We start from the raw sequence: 17,953 nt of genomic DNA, 5'->3' as shown, positions 1-17,953 counted from the left end.
TTCATCACTTTCCTATGGTCTCCCATGTATGACCAGAACATTTTATTCCATGTTGACTTGCTGCTTGTTTTCCAACATGCTCTAATATTTGTGTTTCAATTTTGGAGCATCTTTTAATTTACTTTTGCTTATGTGTCTTTACTTGTTTATGCTGTGATTGCATTGAATATCTGACCAACCACTGATATAATCTCTATTATATAGAAAGCTAAAACTGAAGCATTGGTGTAAATTTGGTTCTTTGAGAGCTTTTCATGCAACACTAGAAACTTTAGATCATTTCTAATACATCCTGATTGAGGGGGTCTCCCTTGAATGGAAATTTTAGTGTGATACCATGCTGAGACACCACAAATTTCTCACGGCAGCTTAAGACATTCTCAGCTCAGCATAATTCTTAAGTCTTGTACCACTCAATACATGCCATTATCTTAGCTCAGTGGGTCTATCTGAATTGACAGATTAATGACAAATTGTCTTGTTTTGTTCCATTTCATAGTAGAGTATAGGAATAAAAAAAAAAAAAAAAAAAAAAGAGATGAGCTGACTTCTTAGAATAGTCTTTATGGAAGCTTAATGTCCCCTGCAGCTAGAGAATGTGCATGCCCTGAAATGGGAAAGCATGCTTCTCCATGACATTGTTGGGGATAGTGAATTAGTGCCACTGAAACAAGGATTTGTTGCATGAAATACTGCCTGTGTAAAACTGTGTCTCCACTGTCTGTGAGACATTCAAGAGGTGAGCTCCTGTTATGCTTATTCTTGGGGTGGATTACCAATGGTCCCTGGCATGACCAAGGTCCCCTTAGGAAGAGGTGATGCTTAGGCTGATATGAAGTACGGCCCTGAAGATCCTGTTCTAGGACAACCCATGGAAATACCTATAAGGAAAGTAGGGATAAGGCGTGCTTTATTCCAGCATGGCTCATAGTTCCTAGAGCAAGTGAAAGAGCTGTGTTCAATTTCAGAGTCAACTTCCTAGGGTGAATGTTGGAACTGTATTCCCCTCTCCATTCTTTTTCTTCTGGCCCGTCACACATTGTTCAGGCTAACTTGGTTTGACCCCAGTAGCTGGGTCTGCCATGTTTTACTGGACTGTTTGGTGGCTGCCTGTAAAATATCTGAGCTTCAGTGGGGCTGGAGTGGAAGCACATAAACAGGAGCATGGATTCACTCTATACCGTCCAGCAAGGAGGGGAGAAGGAATCAATATGGGAAAGCTACAGGATAGGAAATGTTCTCCTCCTGTTACTTTAACTTCTGATGGTACTCCTGAAAAACAGGGGCTTTTAACATTTTTTTTTCCTTTGCTGTGTTTTTCCTTACTTATTTTCCTTGCTGTGTTTGTGTGCATCTCCGTTCTTTACCAACAAATGTTTGAAAATGATTGCTGATAATGAAGTCTTCTCAAAGCTTTTCATTAGATGCTATCAATACCTGACCCTAGCTAAATTCCAACGGGAAAGATACGTGAAGCAGAATTACTGCTTTAAAATGTTAAGGAATTAATTACAAACTCACTATTTCTCCTTAGAGAAGACAGAGGAGGAGCAAGGTGGGCACCATGAGGATATCACAATTATTTCACAAACCTCTTCAGCCCCTTCATCTGGGCAGTGCTAGCACTATAAGAGAAAATACTTATCCACTTAGGGATGGTCAGTTCAAGTGGAATTTGTCTTCATTCATTGATTTGGTTGTGTGAATGTCTTTTGTTTCTTCTTGAAAGCATTGTTTTTTCAAACAAATTATGAGAAAGAGCAAAAGATGGTTTCATTCTTCTCTGATAAAACCAAGGTGTTTGGGTTGTGAGAGAAACAGCATTCTTGGAGCTCCAGAAAATAAGGCAGTTTTTAGGCAGTGATCAGTAAGCAGGTGGTGAATGTTAAATAAAGAGATCAAGGAAGGGAGCCTGTGGATAAAGAAGGATGGGGTGAGGCTGGGACACTTCTGCCAGGTTCTGAAAGTGGGCTATCATTGTTTAGTCTATGTTGTGTCCAAGAGGCTGGGTCATTCTTGTGTGACAGACCAGCTGCTCAACTCCCTCAAGTCACAAAGTTAGCAACGTAAGTCCAGAATATTAAGGTTTTGTAAGAACAGAGCTTACAAAAACGTACTTATTTACATAAGTTTTTGTACTCTTTCACACAAAGTTCTTTTGGGCAGTGGATCAAGCAGAGTATTTGCTGCTGCTTTCCAAGCAGATTTGCTTCCTATGAATAAGTGGCTTCATCTTTTTATATTTATCCTTCACTTCTGACCAGTTAATTTTTAGCTGATTGAATCTAAGAGGAGGCAAGAAAACATCAAAAATCAATACAGCTTCAAAAATAAAACACTTCCCTTACCTATATGGTTCATTGGAAAAGCTTTGCTTTTTTTTTTCCTGAGATCTTTCTCAGTAGTTTATCTATCCAAGACAGGCCTTTACTTTTTTTAATCTAAGGTGGCATCTTGGGAGCTTTGGTTAGTTTTTCTGAGATTTATGATATCTTGAGTAGTATAACTTGTAGGAACATTTCAAAAGAATGGATGATTTTAATCCCTTTATTTAATACTTGACTAAGGAGGACACCTTACTTTGTCTGCTGCTTCCTGGTTTGGGGAATGAATGGGTTGAGGAGACAGCACACACACGCTCACCCCTATGAGAAAACTCTCTAAGCTGGTTCCAGCTGCTGGTTCCACCACTGCCCATTGAAATTGCAGCTAGGATGGGCTTATTCCTTGGGTTGAAAACTCCAGGGTGACTCAGGTTTGGGAGGAAGGTGAGAGGCGTGGAGCTGATTGACTCACTGGGGTGGCCAATGTCAGTGTGGTGGACAGAGATACCCATCAGCTGCTCCGTGGCCTGGCATGGCTGAGTGGGAACACTGGAGGGTGATGGAAGCAAATGTGCTCCATCGCTACTTGTGTCCTTCATGGAGTCATAGAATGTTTGGGGTTAGAAGGGATTGTAGAGATAATCCAGCTCCAACTGCCCTGCCGTGGGCAGGAACACCTTCCGCTTGCATAAAGTCCCATTCAGCTTGGCCTTGAACTCTTCTGGGGATGGGGAGTAGGAATTGTAGTTGTTACTAATGGCAATTCATGAGACTATGGATGTATTAGCATGGCTTTAAATTATGCTCTGTGATCTCCACACCATATTGTTGTTGTGAATTGCAGTGTGTTACCAGAGTCCTTTCTTCATGCTCTTCCTTCAGTAAATGCAGAAACTTTCAAAGTTTTATTACTTGCAACAAAAGATGGCAAGCAAAGACATTTGCCTGTGTACTTAAGTCTTTTTTCTGGAGCATGTTTTTTGAGAGTAAACACTGCTGGTTAGTACTGGTCAAAGCCAACTTGAAGATCCTGTATCTACTTGCAAACAAGAACATATTTTATTCCATTTTTAGCAGTGTCAATTGATGACAATTGACATTTTCTTCAAAGCCCAGTATCCTAGAAACAAGTGATTAAATTACAAAATGATTTTTTAAAAAGAAACCTCACAAACCCAAACAAGCCCACCCAAAATGTTGGGTTTAGTCTTCCTGCTTGTAGAGAATGTTATGAAGTAAGACATTGGTGCTTCCTAGGCTTTAAAATGTAAACAAATACAGCTCTCTCCATATTTGTTATCATACATTTATTTTGATAAAACTCCTTTATGGAGACATGTTTACTTTGAGACTTCTGAAAAAATCCAAGTTATTGTGGTAAATGATTCAAACACATCGGGTTTTCTTCTGATTAGGCCTAGCATGTGTTAATAACACATGTATTAATAATTCCAAAATGCTTCTTAATCCATATAATAGCTGCAGGTTTCTTCTAACAGGTTTGAAATTTTCCCATTTGAAATTAAGTTTATTTAATTATAGTTGGATTAGGCACAGGATTGTGCACTGTGGAGCAGCCTTGAAGGCAAGTTTTTTGTTGTGCTTGGTGGTGGTATCGAGCAGGATGGTGAACCAAGCCCTGGCACAGTCTCCAGAACTGGTTATTTCAACATTATAGGGTGTTCAAGCACCTCTGTAGACTCACTTTTGCATTACTCCCAATTTCTCCCAGATTGCTTGTGTTTGGTGATCCCATTGGCTCTGAATATACACTCTGATTCCCTGTAATGCTCGGAAGGAGGTGAGCACACTGAAAGTGAGATGGCTGGGAAGGGGGATTGTTACTGAGGAAATCCAACCTGGTGTCGGACTTCTTTCCCCATATTTTTGGCCGACTCCAGCGCCGCGTACATGAGAGCAGGGCTTGGCAGCTGTTCAGGGCTAATGTGCCAGACTGTATTTTCCTTTCCCAAATTAAGCATGCTGGTACAGTGTCTGTGAGAGGTAGTGGTTCCTGGCTCCTAGCTTTTGCCGAGTTTGGAAATCACTGCAAGCCAGGAGCTACTGTGTGCCAGTGAAAACTGGCTTCATACTGCAGCATGCCAGCTTGGTTTAGAGCATCCTGGAAATGATGGAGAGCCCTGTGTGAAGGCTCATATTTAAGATGTTTTATTTTGCCCATGCTGAGGCTTTTCCTCCTCTGTTCCCAGTGAGCTTTAAAATAATTCTGTATTAGCTCACTTACTGGTAGTATACTTTTTTCCTGCCCAGATTTTTGCCTCTGAAATGAGGGTGCAGACATGATGTTATCTGTCTCTCAGCCCACCACACTGGCTAGTCAGTGAATGAGAACCATAGCTTCTATCAAGTCTGACAGCAGGCTGGCTTTCTTTCTGCAGGATGCTGAAGAGATGCTTTATTCCCAGCTGTTTTCAAATGTAAGTCCTTGATCTTTCCAAATCTAATGTGCTTATACTTTCTAGGGTATTAAATTTGTTTTCTCCAAAAACCCCCTTTTGCAGCTGAGGTGCAAGTTACAGAAGTATTCTCCAGACTGCTGGGGCTTCATCTAGGTGTTTTCCCTTCCTGTCTCCGTGGAGTGGTATTTGCAGGCTGTCAAGGAAGGCCCTTGCTGAGCCTGGCATAGCAATTTAGCAACGGTTGCAGCTGCGCCCAGGGTTCCTGGGTGCTTACAGATAAATAGTGGTGTTGGTCTCTTAATCCCAGTCATCAGCCCAAACCTTTAATTACTTTGACTCTGAGCTATGTCCCTTCACTTCTCCTGTCCCTGTTAAATGTGTGGCAGCCAGAAGTTGCTTGGCCAATACCAATGCTCTCCTGTTACAATACAAGGCACACGCTTGGATCTGTGCTGGCTTCGATGCTCAGGCCAGCTGCAAATGCTCTGCCTGGCTGATAAAGCATGTCTCAGGCTGTGCTGCCTTGCTGGTTGCATGGTGTAGCTAAAAACCTTTTACTGAGTTTTTCCTTTGATTTTTGCTTTTAATTTGCCACTGCTGCAGTATTTGGGTATATCATTTATCTGCAACTGCTTTCCTTTTTTCCAAGGGAGATGCACTAATGAAAAATGGTAAAGTGGGAAGTAAGTAATGGTGAGATCACATGAATTCTCCCAGCATGGGAGTTCCCTGAGCAGTTTTCAGGTTAACAAAACAAAGCTGCTAAGTCCCGTTGCTGTTTTTATAAGGATTCATCCATCCGTTCCCATGTTCTGTCCTCAAACCCTCTGAAGTTTAGTCCAAGCAGAAGCTACCTCTGATGTTCTGAGTTATCTTTTTTCCACACAGACTTGGTCAGCCTCTTCCACAGACATTTACAAATAAACACAGGAATCAAATTCTGCTCCATTCACAAGTAGGTCAACCTCATTGATTTCAGTGGGACTGCTGCAGACATAAGTCAGCAGAATATGTGCTCCATGCTTTGCTGAGTTGTTGGCAGAAGGTGGATTTGTATAAGCTTACCAGAGCTGAGATTGTCTTTGCATGAGAAAAACAACACTTAGTACAACAGTCCCTAATTCGGTTTTCTCAGAGGTGCTGAAATAACAAATACACTAGACCCAGTTACCAGCACTTAAAAGGATAACCTCATCCCTAGTTTTTCACCCAGATGTAAGACTGGGATATATTTAGAATAAAGTCATTTCCCCCACTACCACCACATACAAACAAAGCTGTGCAGTTGTAGAAATACTTGAGACAACATGTGCAACTGATTCCCACTGGGTTTGGTAACTGAGGAGACACACGGTGGGAACAGCTTGGAAGAAAATCTTCAAAGACTACATAAGGACAGTAGTGCCTTTGCAGTGAGAGCCCTACCGCAAACTTTGGCTTTTATAAAACCATTCTGACACTTGCAATCTGAAGGAGACATCTGAAGCAGGTTGAAAGGGAAAAAATATCAAAGACATCCCTTACTTTTCATTCCCCTGTGTGCCCAAGTTTTCCTACTATCTTCATGTAGACTCATTCACCAAAAAATGAGCAGGCTGTGGAAATTCACAAGGTAAAATTCACAGTACTTCAGATTTTCACCTTTGCTTAGGCTTGTGAGAGCCTCGAAGATGCCATCTGTGAGCTTAATAGCTTCTGGTTATGTTTTGGGGCCCCTAACAGTGATATGGTCTCTGAACCAGCCCTTTCCCTTCCCTGAGCCATTCTTCAAGGCAAGAGCAGCACGACTGTCTGAGATGCAGATGGGTGCTCTGCTTTTGCAAACAGGCTGCAGGTATTTGCACCATTGCCTTTTAAACAGCTTGGGCAGTACCAGGACATTAGTAGTTATTGGTAAATACTTCTGTGAGCAGAGAATAAACCATCAAGGGCTGCCTGATTTCTTCCTATACATCTTCCCAAAACACAGGCTGAAAACAGTGATTAATTATTTGCCCCCTATTTATATATCCCCTACAACAACTGTGTACAGAAAGCATATAGATGATACCTGCTCTCCAAGTAGAATCTGTCTAGGTGGATTGCACACACTTCCCCCATCCTGTTGGCAACCCTCCAAATGTGTTTTTTTCTGCTGTTCTCCTCAAGGTAAACACTCTCTGGTGTTACATGTAGTATGCCTGTGTGAGATGTACTGCAAAATGTACTGCAGCACTGGAGTCTGCTCCCCCCAGCAGAGTTCAGCTTCAAGCAGCAGTGCTGGGTTAAAGTCCCTGCAAATGAACCCACTGTTGAAAGCAACTTACACCAGCTGAAAAGATCATTAAATGAGATGCTTGAGGCTTTCAAATGCCTATGTTCTCAGTATGCCACTGTGTAGCCTCTCTTCAAAAGGCTGTAAGAGTATTACATGCTAATCCAAATTACATTCAAAATATCCCTGGGTGTTTACCACAGTTACCCTCTCTTTTTCATTCTTAATTGCATTGTAGCTGAATAACTCTGTATCCACATTGGATTATTCATGAACAGCATGTACAGTTGTACTCTTTTCCATTTCACAACAGGGATCTGCTGTTACAGGATTGGTGTAGTCTGAAGCAAGAAACTAATGTCTGCGTTTCAAGTCCTTAATCTTGTCACAAACCAAATAATAAGAGTTGTTTGGGTTGTTTCTTTGGTTTTTTTTTAATAGGTATGTGGTTTCCCAGTGAGATGTTCAGCTTGTAGGATAAAAACATAGTAAACAAGATCTATGACCTGTCAATATTGGGTTTGAAGATTATTTGAACATCTGTGTGTGTATGTCATATATGTATATATACTGATGTTTTGGGAATAAAAGAGTGAGAATATGTAAAACAGCATCAACATTAATATAGCAATAACACTAATATATGGGGGGGCAGGGGGGGCAGAATAAGAAACACGCTTTTCTTTGTCTGTCTTGTTAAATATTTAGACCACCAGTTCATCCCTGTTGGCTGTTGGGCCTCTGCAGAATGCAGCTGGCACTGCTCAGTGCACAATACCTGCACAATTATTTTCAGTTCTGGCAGTATTCATATCTCATCCTCATTGCTTAAGGCAGGCATTCATGGGGTAGCTAGCTGGAGTAGCTTCGACTACATGCCTTTGTTGCAGTTTTTCTGGAGATAAACTGAATTTCAGTTTCTGCAGCTGTTGTAATCTGCCAGGTGCTACATGGATTTTTTTCTACTGAAAAAACCCAGCTTGTTCATGTGTTCTTTTTAAGTTTTAAGCAAATATTCTCAAGGCTGGTTTATCCTTTTTTTTTTTTCCTTATTCAATGAGGATGAGATATGAATACTGCCAGAACTGAAAATAATTGTGCAGGTATTTTCATTAGGTGTCCATGCAGACTTGTCTCCCAGAGATTTTAATGAGTGGCACATGTTGGACAAGGAGAATAAGCATGTTTACAATGGGGGGGCAGGCTTTGAAGAATAGAAAGAGCTGCTCTTGGGGTTAGTAATGTTAAAATGGATCAGTTTTGATTGTCTTTTATGACTTAGAATAGCCTTTTCTCATAAACAGGACGGAAATTCAAAGTCCAAGAACCTTGCAAGTCATATTGCATTTTTAGGGTTTTGGGAGGATTTTGGAGGAGGAGGATGGTTTTGTTTATTATTGACTTTCAAGTCCCCAGAGAGGTGGAGCCTTGGATGTAGCAAAGCCTGCAGAGCATACCTGCATTCTGACCTGGGCATCTACCCATACCGCCTTGGGATTTACTTGAGCCCATGTGAGGTGGCTGCTGGTAGGTAAACTCTCAAGACAGGTTTTGCCCCTTGTCCCCTGTGTTTTGAGGGACAGGGGGATGTTCCTCCTGCCCTGCTCCAAAGTAAATACAGTACTATTAAAACAACAGGGCCATGTGTGTGGGCTTGTGCTGTTGTGTGTAACCATGCACCTAGGAAGCCTGGGATGCTAAGCTCTTAGGGATATGGGTTGCTTAGTGAAGGATGGAGGGACCATGTGAGTCCAAGATGCTTCAGCTGAAACTGAGGATTGGAAGAAAGATAGTAAGCAGGTTTGCAAGGTAAAGTACCCTGGCTATGTGCACAGATATAAAATTAAAAGTTCAGTGGTTTATTTGGATTCTGCTTACATTTTTTGCTGAATATTTAGCACTTCATCTAGATTTTTCTGGACTTTCCTCTCTTCATCATTCTCCATTAGCAAAGTCCCTTCCTGAAGTGTTTCTTGTTGCTTTTCTTTTTAAAAGCACTTTGAATTGAAGGGAAGTTGTTTTCTCTTTTCCCTTTTGCCAACCATGGCTATGTTCCCCCTATCTGACTGGAGGAAACCTTTGCTTCCTACCCAAGCCGACCCTGGGTAACCCTGCTGCAGCTGGTCACACGAAAAGCCTGGGATTCTCAGTGCAAGCTGAAAGGCACATGCAAGAAAACTTTTTTTTCCCCCCTAACAAAAACCCACTGGGGAATTGGAAGATTTCCCATTGGTTTAATTATGGAGGTCTAATGAATTGCAAAAGTTAAAGAGGAGGAAGAGTTCTTAAAATGAATCTCAACTGATTAGGGTGGGGGAAGTTGGGATCTTTCAGACTGGGCTAGAGGATAGCCCAGTGCATTTTTGGTAACTGCTACGGAAAACCAATATAGTACTAAACCCAGTGTGAGAAATCCTGTCATGTCATGGGTGACTCTTGGGATATTAAATCCCATTAACCACCTCCCAAAATAAGCACAAACTGAAAGCCCCAGACCCCTTGCAGAATCCAACTAGGTGGTCAGGTATGGAATGGAAACTGGGGAAAGTTTTCTAATAGTAGCCAAGTGGTTTTGCTGCCCTGGGAGCTCAGTGTGATTATTTTCTCTCTGCTTCTTGGTATATACAAGAAGCATATTTTCTCTGTGCTCCTAGTATATACATAGACTTATAGGCTGTGCTGCCTCTTCCTCTCCACATGCAAAGAGTATCAAGGCAACCATACGAGCAAAACAATGTTGGTCAGATGAAATACAAATGTTTTTTATTTTGCACTTGTTATAGCTGCTGCCTATGGATGGAAGGATTTTCGTGTCCCAGTATCCTGTGACCTACTTAGAGAATTGGAATAGCTTATGGTTGCAGTTCATTAGAGAAAGGGATTCTAGTATCTAGAGGAACATGATGACTAATACAATGTAATTTGTATAATAGCAGTCATATATACATCAGACTTGTCTGTACACTGTTTTTTCCAATAATGCCTTTAGTATGTCCTGCTCTCTCAACAGCACTTAGCATTTATCCAATGTCTTCTGCTTTCTAAGGAGATACAGGACCATTTATCCATTTATACACCCATTTAAAAACAGAGCCAGGGGCCTTTGATGTCAAGTGTACGATGCCTATGTAGAAAGCTTGTCTCTGAGTAAGTTTAGTTAAAAGAGCTGCAGTTCAAGTGGCTGCTCTTAAAACATGTCATTTGCCCTTGATAATTTCATGATAACTGTGTTATCTATAGTAGTTCCTGTAAAGAGCATTGAATATGGCTAGATGATATGACAGTAAAATTAATTTAAGGCAAACTGCAGAGTTTTCAGAAGGGCTGACTAATTATATTGTGTTTCTGGCAGAGCTAGGCAGAAACACTGCAAGGTTTGCTTGGCCATGCAGCCTGCCAGCTAATGCCTGCTCTCACTGAAACCACGTTAGATCCAAATTTTCTTCTGTTTTTGCTTTGCTTTGTTGCTAGCAACAATTTCAGCTGTGTTGAAAGAGAAAGTGCTTAGAGAGGAGTTTCTTACAACAAAGCCAAGTAATCCCTCTTGGGCTTTGACTGTTGTGAGTTTAGCCCTGGTGCCACTTGTCCACATTTCACCCTTGGTGGGATTGTTCTGGTGCAAATACTTGGAGTGTTATTTTTGGCAAGTTTGTTGTATTTTCATTTAAAATAAATCAAGCAAATGCCTCTGCTACATATCGGAATAGCCTGGTCTTTGATCTTGGTCGTAGTTGAGAAGTGCAAGGGGGAAGGAAACAGGGAATCAATGAGAATAGTGTTTTTCTTGCATGTATTATTTGATATTATTCATCTCTCTGGTATGAAGGAATGTTGCTTTAGGCTGCAGCAGCTTTCTATTTTCCAGGCAGTACCTTGTGTATGCCAACACCTGTTTTTATTTCAGATAATTTCTGCTCCACTGTTCCCGCCTTCCTTCCCCCTCCTTCAGAGGAGGCGAAGGTCGGGCAGAATCGCCCTTCCCCTTCACTCGGATTAAAATCTCTCAGCCTGTTAGTTCACCGGGACTCTTTCCAAATCCTTAAAAGGGTTATTGGCAAAGCCTTAGCTGGTGCAAATCAGCCCAGCACCATTGCTTCTCAGTGGCCGTCTGCCAGGCTCCGTGAGCTGGAGGGCTGGCCGAGCAGCCCAAGTGATTCCTTATACCTCATTTCACCTTGCTCTTGTGTCTGAAAAAGGGTTTAATTTGCAAAGGAAAGATGCATGGAAGAAGAGGGGACGTAAGAATGCGTCTGTTCAATGCTGTGTATGACTCAGCACCTTTTCTTACAGAGATGCACTGCCACAGCCAGAATTAAGCAAGGCAGCAGCAAGGAACAGTAACTGAACTACCAGGCTTTTGGCTGTTTGACCATATGTGGGGGATCAAGCATTTTGATTCTGATTTGTTCTAGTCCTGTTAGCTGCATTAAAAAGGAAAAAAAGAAAAAACGAATAAAAAAAACCCTCTTCTTACCCCAAGTTTAGATACACTGAGGGGAAGATTTTTACTTTTGTCCAAATTAAGTTGAGGTTACTTTCTGCCTGAGTGCCTCTGTGGCTTTGCTGTCCCTGTACTGCAAAACAGAGTGGGTGACAGAGGTGGTGATCACTGGATTTCCAGCCTTTATGGCTGGCTTGATCCATTACTTGGTAGCCCTCAGTCAACAGGCTACAGCCAGGCATCAGCTGGCCCAGCTGGCTCCGCTGCAAGGCAGGCTCACAGGGAGGAAGGGCAAAGACCAGCGGGGTTTAGTATAATAAACTATCCCAGAGAAGCCTTTCAGAGAATGGTGAGTGACAGCCCATTGTGGCTGCCTTTCCCACAGGAAAAGAGAAGGGAGGATACTAACCACCTTCGAGGAATGTGTTTAACAGATTGCAGGAGCCTGTGTTGCTGACAACTGCAATTGCAGTTCTGGAATCAATACAGTCCCAGAAGTTTGAAGTTGCTTGACAAATTGCTTGTGAATGAAAATCTCTCCTAGATAAAGTAATACATTTTCAAGCAAACACTGGGCTTAGGAAGAAAAATAGCAGTGAACAAAATTCCCCACTGCTGTTTCGATAGCCTCATCCTGTTCCCAGCAAATTACAACCTGGCTGCCGTTGTGAAAGCAATGAATGAAAGTCTGGCTGTTCTCTGCCATCTACATAGATGTCAAAAGCAGGCTGGAAGGTTCCAGATCGATATTACATTCTGCACTGTTCATAAGCAAAAGTGAACAAAGCACAGGGGAGAGAGATATTTTGGTTACTCCAGCTTTGAGAGCTGGATCAATAGCCCATCCTTCTGGATTTTCTTTGAACTGGGTAATTTTGCACCACAAAATAATTCTGCTCCCAATATTCTGTTGCCATTTACATTTATGGATGTCCTAGCATTGTTCACTTCCAGGCTGTTTGGAGAAAACCTCTGTGTAACTGAGAGTCATAATGTAACATGTTTTCACTTTACCCCATCCCTACAAGTTGACTTCAAGCAGCAGCAGAAGGAAGAACTCATAACTGTCTTCTGTATTTGGAGAGCTCCCTCCTTTCCCTTTGTATATATATATAAATTAGCAACGGGTGGGGAAAAAAATCATGGTGACACCAAATAAACTCACTTAATTTACATGGAGTTTCTGTACCACTTAGCATAAACACAGTGGAAGTACAGTTTTGCTGGCCCTTAAGTTCAGCCACACTGCATGGTTGGGAAATCCCATAAGGTGCAGGTATTGTTTTGGCAGGAGAGTCAAAACTTACGAAGCTGTGAGCACCTCTGATGCCACAGGAAGAGCTCCAGCTGAGGGAGGCTGAGTAAAACAAAACTCACTGGCCGAGCAGTGCGGCTCCATACTTAAGCCAACATGACATAGGTTTTGGAGACCAGTAGTACTTCAAACATAGCAGGCAGACTAAGAAGCTTAAATTTTAGCCTCACCACATTTTACAGTTGAGTAGGACTGGAATATCATTCTTTGAACCAAATATCAAAATCTTTAGCCAAAGAATAAAGGCTACCATGAGGACTTTCTCATGAAGAGTAAAAGCTGAATGGGAACTGCTTTTTCTTATTCCAGGTTTTACATTGGCGTAAGCTACAAGAAGACTTTATAGTCACATTGAATATATGGTTGGGGAGATATGAATCAAGTAGGGATGCATGTTTTAAAATCATAACCTTTAGTCCTGAAGCACAAACTAGAATTTAGTGTGTTCGAGCATAAAAGCTTTAAATGGGAAAAAATGCTTATAATCTAGTTTTCATACGAGGACAGCTTTTGACCTTTACATTGATGGGAGGAATTTTTTGTTATGAGCACCATTTCAAGGTTGCTGGCACACAGGTTAGTATGACTCCAGAATCAGACCAGCTTGAAAGAAATGACAGGCAAAGCAGCCATTAGGAACTATAATGGAGGAGAAAGTTTTGATGTACATTTCATTTGACAAAACCTTTCCTGGTGTTACCCACTAAGAGCATCCTCATTCTCCCCTTGCCCTTACCTTGGGCTGATAAATGCCACCCCCTCACTTGTACCTGCCATGCTGTGCAACCTTGGAGAATTTAAAAATAGCCTGGCAATTAAAATGGTTTAGGTTGGGTTGGTTTTTTTTGCTTCTTTTGGAGCCAGACCTGTTAATCCGGTTCACAGAATGCGGCTGCTAAAACAGTTGTGCTGGCGCAATGGAGGGGGTGGCAGACAGACAGACAGTGTGGCAGGGACAGGAAGGGATGGAGGAACAGCAGCAGAGGACCAGAATGTATGACTGGTGAAGAATCCACCTGAAAAGCCACAAACAGCCTTAGCATATCCTCATTTTCTGCCTCTGCTCCTTCTCCTCCTTGAATCTCTTTATGAAGACCCCCTTACCTCACCATCTCTTTTAGGCTGCACATCCAAGCATTTGTCTCTTTCTAAGCTTGATGAAGGCTGATATTAGGTAGGGGGTGATCCCTTTTCAAATGATCCCCAGGCCACTTACCTACAGAGTATCTGAGGAGAGCTATTTACAGGAACCACCATATCTATTTTCATACAAATTAGCCACCAGCCTGGAACTTGTGATGAATCTCAAACAGACTTCTCTTTGTCCTGTTGGATGGGTTTGAAAAGAAAATTTATGGGTTTTGAAGTTAGTGCAGTGAATTAGCGGCTGCTTGTCCAGTTTCTGCTGCATAATACTGTCGTGTTGCAACAGGTTTGTCCTGGAGTTGAGAGGCACTGGTATGCAACCAGGCTTCCACAATGCGCAGATCCTTCCCGGGCACTTTTTTGTCTGGAACTGTGTGTATGGTAATGAGGAAAAACCTTTCTCCCCTCCCCTTCCCGACCCCCCTCCTTTAGGAGCTTGAATGTGCCCAAAGCATGTTGAATTAGCACTGAATTTCTGGTATGCAAGCAGTAAGTTCTGAACAAAACACAACCCTACTGTAGGTAGCCTCTGCTCACTTTTTTGCATGTGTTGATGGAGTGTGGGAAAACAGATGGACTGAGCTTTACCAAATGCAATATAAAAAGCATGCAAGCATGTAGGAACGAGTGGCATAGGCAGCTATTAATACTTTAAACACTGGAGTTGTAGTTAAATAAGACAACTTTTCTTTTTAAACAAATGCCAAGGGGTTTTTTTTCATAATACCACTAATTGTTAGAACACACTTGAAAGGTGTTTAACTCGCTCCAGCCACTTCATAATGGCACCTTTCCTACTACAAAAACCGGAGGGAATGAGGCAGACTTGCCCACACAAGCTCTTCTTAATTTACTAGTCTGTAGTTTGTTTTTTTGCTTCATGATCTCACCGGTCTTTCACATGGCTCACAGTCTGTGTGCTCTGTTGCAGTCATGCACTGACAGGGGTTTGCATGGTTCTCTAGCAATTTGTTAACTTTCTGTAGCTGAGCCTGTTTAACAAGGTGAAATGAGATTTCTGCCCCAGAGTCCCCTCCCTGTGCTACAGCAGGTCTCACAGGAGGTTGATGAGGTTTCTAAGTCAGCTGGTTATTTCACAAATGCTCAGCTGTGGAGGAGAAGAGCTATGTCTCTGCAGCAAACCTGGTCATCTCTGTAATAAAATAGTAATAACACTTCCTAGCTATGATCAATGAGTGCTTTGCAAATATTAGCAAATCCAGTTTTGATTCAGCTCTTCTGTGCCTGGCTCTGCAAAGATAGAGGGAAAGTGAATTATTTAACCAGCACTGTGCAGGAGGTGCATGATGGGGCCCAGTCTGGTGCACAGAGGTAATGTTTCCTCATCTAGATCATTAACTGCAGCATTTTAGCTACTTTTCTCCTAGGGTTGCTTAGAAAGATGTGTTTCTTAGCTGTGAGAACAGTGAGAGCTGTAAGAACATTGGCACAAGATGAAAGTGGTGTTTGATGAGATTAAAGTGTTGGGCATGAAATGAGCAATGCTTTGAATTGGGCTAGAGATAGGCACAGTCTTGGAGAAAGAAGAAGAAAGGACAAGGGTCCTCAAATGGCTGGAGGTACCCATGGTCTGGCAAGCTAAATGAAAAATAAAATCCTGTTTTTTATATCATGCAACATACTTCCATTGCAGAATTGGAAATGCTGGATGAAGCTATGGCTTTTCCATGTTTTAGACTCAAGTGTGTTGTTCAACATTCTGGTTGACACCAAGTGGCTTCAGTGGGAAAGCACTTGCAGTGGGGAAATAAATAAACCCCATAATCTTTAACTACCAAGACCAGAGTCTTCATTGGCTCGTAGCGATAAAACAGTGGAAGAGCAAGAGAACTGATGTCTGATGAACAACACATCAGGCCTTCAAGACAGCAGGCATTCAAAGTGCCACATTGCCATCGGAATGAATGAGCAGTTGGTGGATTTGTAAACTGTGTCTTTGCCCAGGCTGTTGGTCTCGTGTTGTTATAGCTGAAAAACTCTGATGTTCAAAATGGTCTGTGAAAGAAGTCTTCTGTTTTGGAAAGAACAGACAGAGGAGTTTTGTACCATTAAATCTCCCCAAAATGTTTGAGGGTGTTGGGAGCCCACTGTGCCCCAGAGCTGCCTTCTTGTTGTAGAGAAGAGACAGGCTGAGGCTTCCCTTGGTACTGACAGTAATGCAAATTATGAGGGGTTTTTGACATGGGCAAACATCAAAAGAAAGGCAGTCCTGCAAATTGTTCCTACCTTGCTATTTCATCAGGCATCCTTATCTTTTGCCCTCAATAATCTGGAAAATGTAGTTTAATCAGCTTTACATGGTATGAACTGTTTCCCAGGGGATTCCGGGCACTTATGCCTCTCATTGAAACTTTCAGATATATTTGTGTACTTTATTTGTTGATAACTGACTGCATCTGCTTTACTTATAGCTTTGTTGGAGTTTTCTTTGTTTGAATTTTAAAAATATTATTTTTCCTAGAGGTAGATGTGCAAGGCACAATTGTTAAAGCTTTTCTTAGCAGCTATCTCAGCTTGATGCTAAGAAGCGGAAACATTTCAGACTTGTGTTCCCAATTTATAGCCATTACTCTGCACTCACAGGAAACCTTAGTACAGACTGAATGAAAGGACTACAGTGACCTTCTGCATGTCTTCCCCTTCTGGTTTCATATTCAGAAACTCATTTCACATTTTACATTTCTGTCCCGTTTCTTAGATTTCCATTTTCATCATTCTGGTAATAGTATCACTTCGTAAAAAACTGGGATTGGGATTCAGCTTCATTTAATACAATTATTCAGATAAAGCAGTGACGATCCCTATGAAATTGGATACCTTGCCACTGCTTCTGGGGGCTGAAGACAAGGAAAGAAAGTGTGCTGATCAGATAGCTTTATACAAGAAACTAGAGTGAAACTTAAGTTCTTTCATTCATTGATTTTTTGGTCAATTTCCTTAGTTACCCAGACTAATAGGACTCAATGGAGTACATTATTTTCATTTAAATGAGAATAGAGGTAAATGCATTGAACCAGAAAAATTTTAGTGTTAGCCAGTTAAACAACCTGTTTTTGTACTTTTCTCCCTTTCAAAGTTACTTCACTTTAACAGTATATTGTCAAGAGTACTCTGTACACTTAAATTTCATTCATATGAATGCAAAGCTGCTCAAAACCTTCCCACCTTACTGGTGAGCTGCTCTCTTAAGACTCGAGTGAGTGTCCCTTGCTTGGGGATGTGTAATAAAAGTAGAACATGGGAAGTGTCTGTTTCCTTTTATTTGTCTTGCATTGAAATGCTTGCATCAGGGACCTAAGAGTTTTGCTGCAAAGAATGTCTCTTTTTGAGGCCATTTGTCCCAAATGTGCTTATGCCTTCTCTTTGTGGTGATATTTTCAATTCAAAACCCCTACTTCAGTCATGGTGGGAATGTTCCTTCCAGGCTTGAATAAATGGACTGCATGATCAAGGTAACCCTTTCTGATAATCATTTACCATGTGATAACAGATGCCAGCCCTTGCACTGCACTCAGCCATGGCAAGTGATCTCACCTTTATGGACAATTTTCAATAGGTGCTTCTTCTGAGAAGACAGGAACTTGATAATGGCACAGGAAAAAGTAAAAGTTAGCACTTATACAGATTTGATATTTAATTGCAATTTCTCAGCCAAGACATTGACAACTGATTTCTAGTGTGTTAACTGGTCCGGACCCATAATTTTTAGGGCAGTTTCTTTCTCAGAGCATCCCTGAAGAACTGTGAGCCTCCCTGAAGGTTTCAACAGCAGCACAGGCTATTGCTTTTTAGTATGCTGCTGAGTCCCTAGGTGAGGCTTTGCCAGTGTCAGACACACACAGGAGCTGGTAGAACAATCTTGTTTCTGAGAGGACTTTACCTGCCAGCTCTTTAGGGGGAAACCTCATCACAGGACAAAGACTAAAGCCAATGCGCTGTATTGGCTTAGGGCTATCCACCATCACAGGGATGGGTCTCACAGCTCCTGGGAGCCCCACGAATGTGATTGCAGGGCCTGGTACCACCTGTACC

At 41.8% G+C, this 17,953-nt stretch overlaps 1 protein-coding gene and 1 long non-coding RNA gene across 4 annotated transcripts in view; one reads left to right on the top strand and one right to left on the bottom strand.

Moving 5' to 3' along the window:
• EGFR (epidermal growth factor receptor) overlaps positions 1 to 17,953 on the top strand; it is a 156,937-nt gene that overhangs the window by 43,600 nt on the left and 95,384 nt on the right. The gene's annotated exons all lie outside the window — the stretch shown is intronic.
• LOC137481002 (uncharacterized) lies at positions 516 to 17,637 on the bottom strand. Of its 2 annotated transcripts, none has more exons than XR_011003252.1 (2): positions 17,399 to 17,637; positions 516 to 2,285 (listed from the first exon to the last, which is right to left on the bottom strand). It is a non-coding gene; the product is annotated as an uncharacterized lncRNA (long non-coding RNA). The 2 variants fall into 2 exon arrangements; XR_011003254.1 differs by lacking the exon at positions 17,399 to 17,637 and adding an exon at positions 2,581 to 3,420.

Source organism: Anomalospiza imberbis, chromosome 1 (assembly GCF_031753505.1).
Source record: "Anomalospiza imberbis isolate Cuckoo-Finch-1a 21T00152 chromosome 1, ASM3175350v1, whole genome shotgun sequence".
Taxonomy (NCBI): domain Eukaryota; kingdom Metazoa; phylum Chordata; class Aves; order Passeriformes; family Viduidae; genus Anomalospiza; species Anomalospiza imberbis.
Note: the sequence above shows the minus strand (reverse complement) of the source record. Positions and strands in the feature narration are given on the sequence as shown.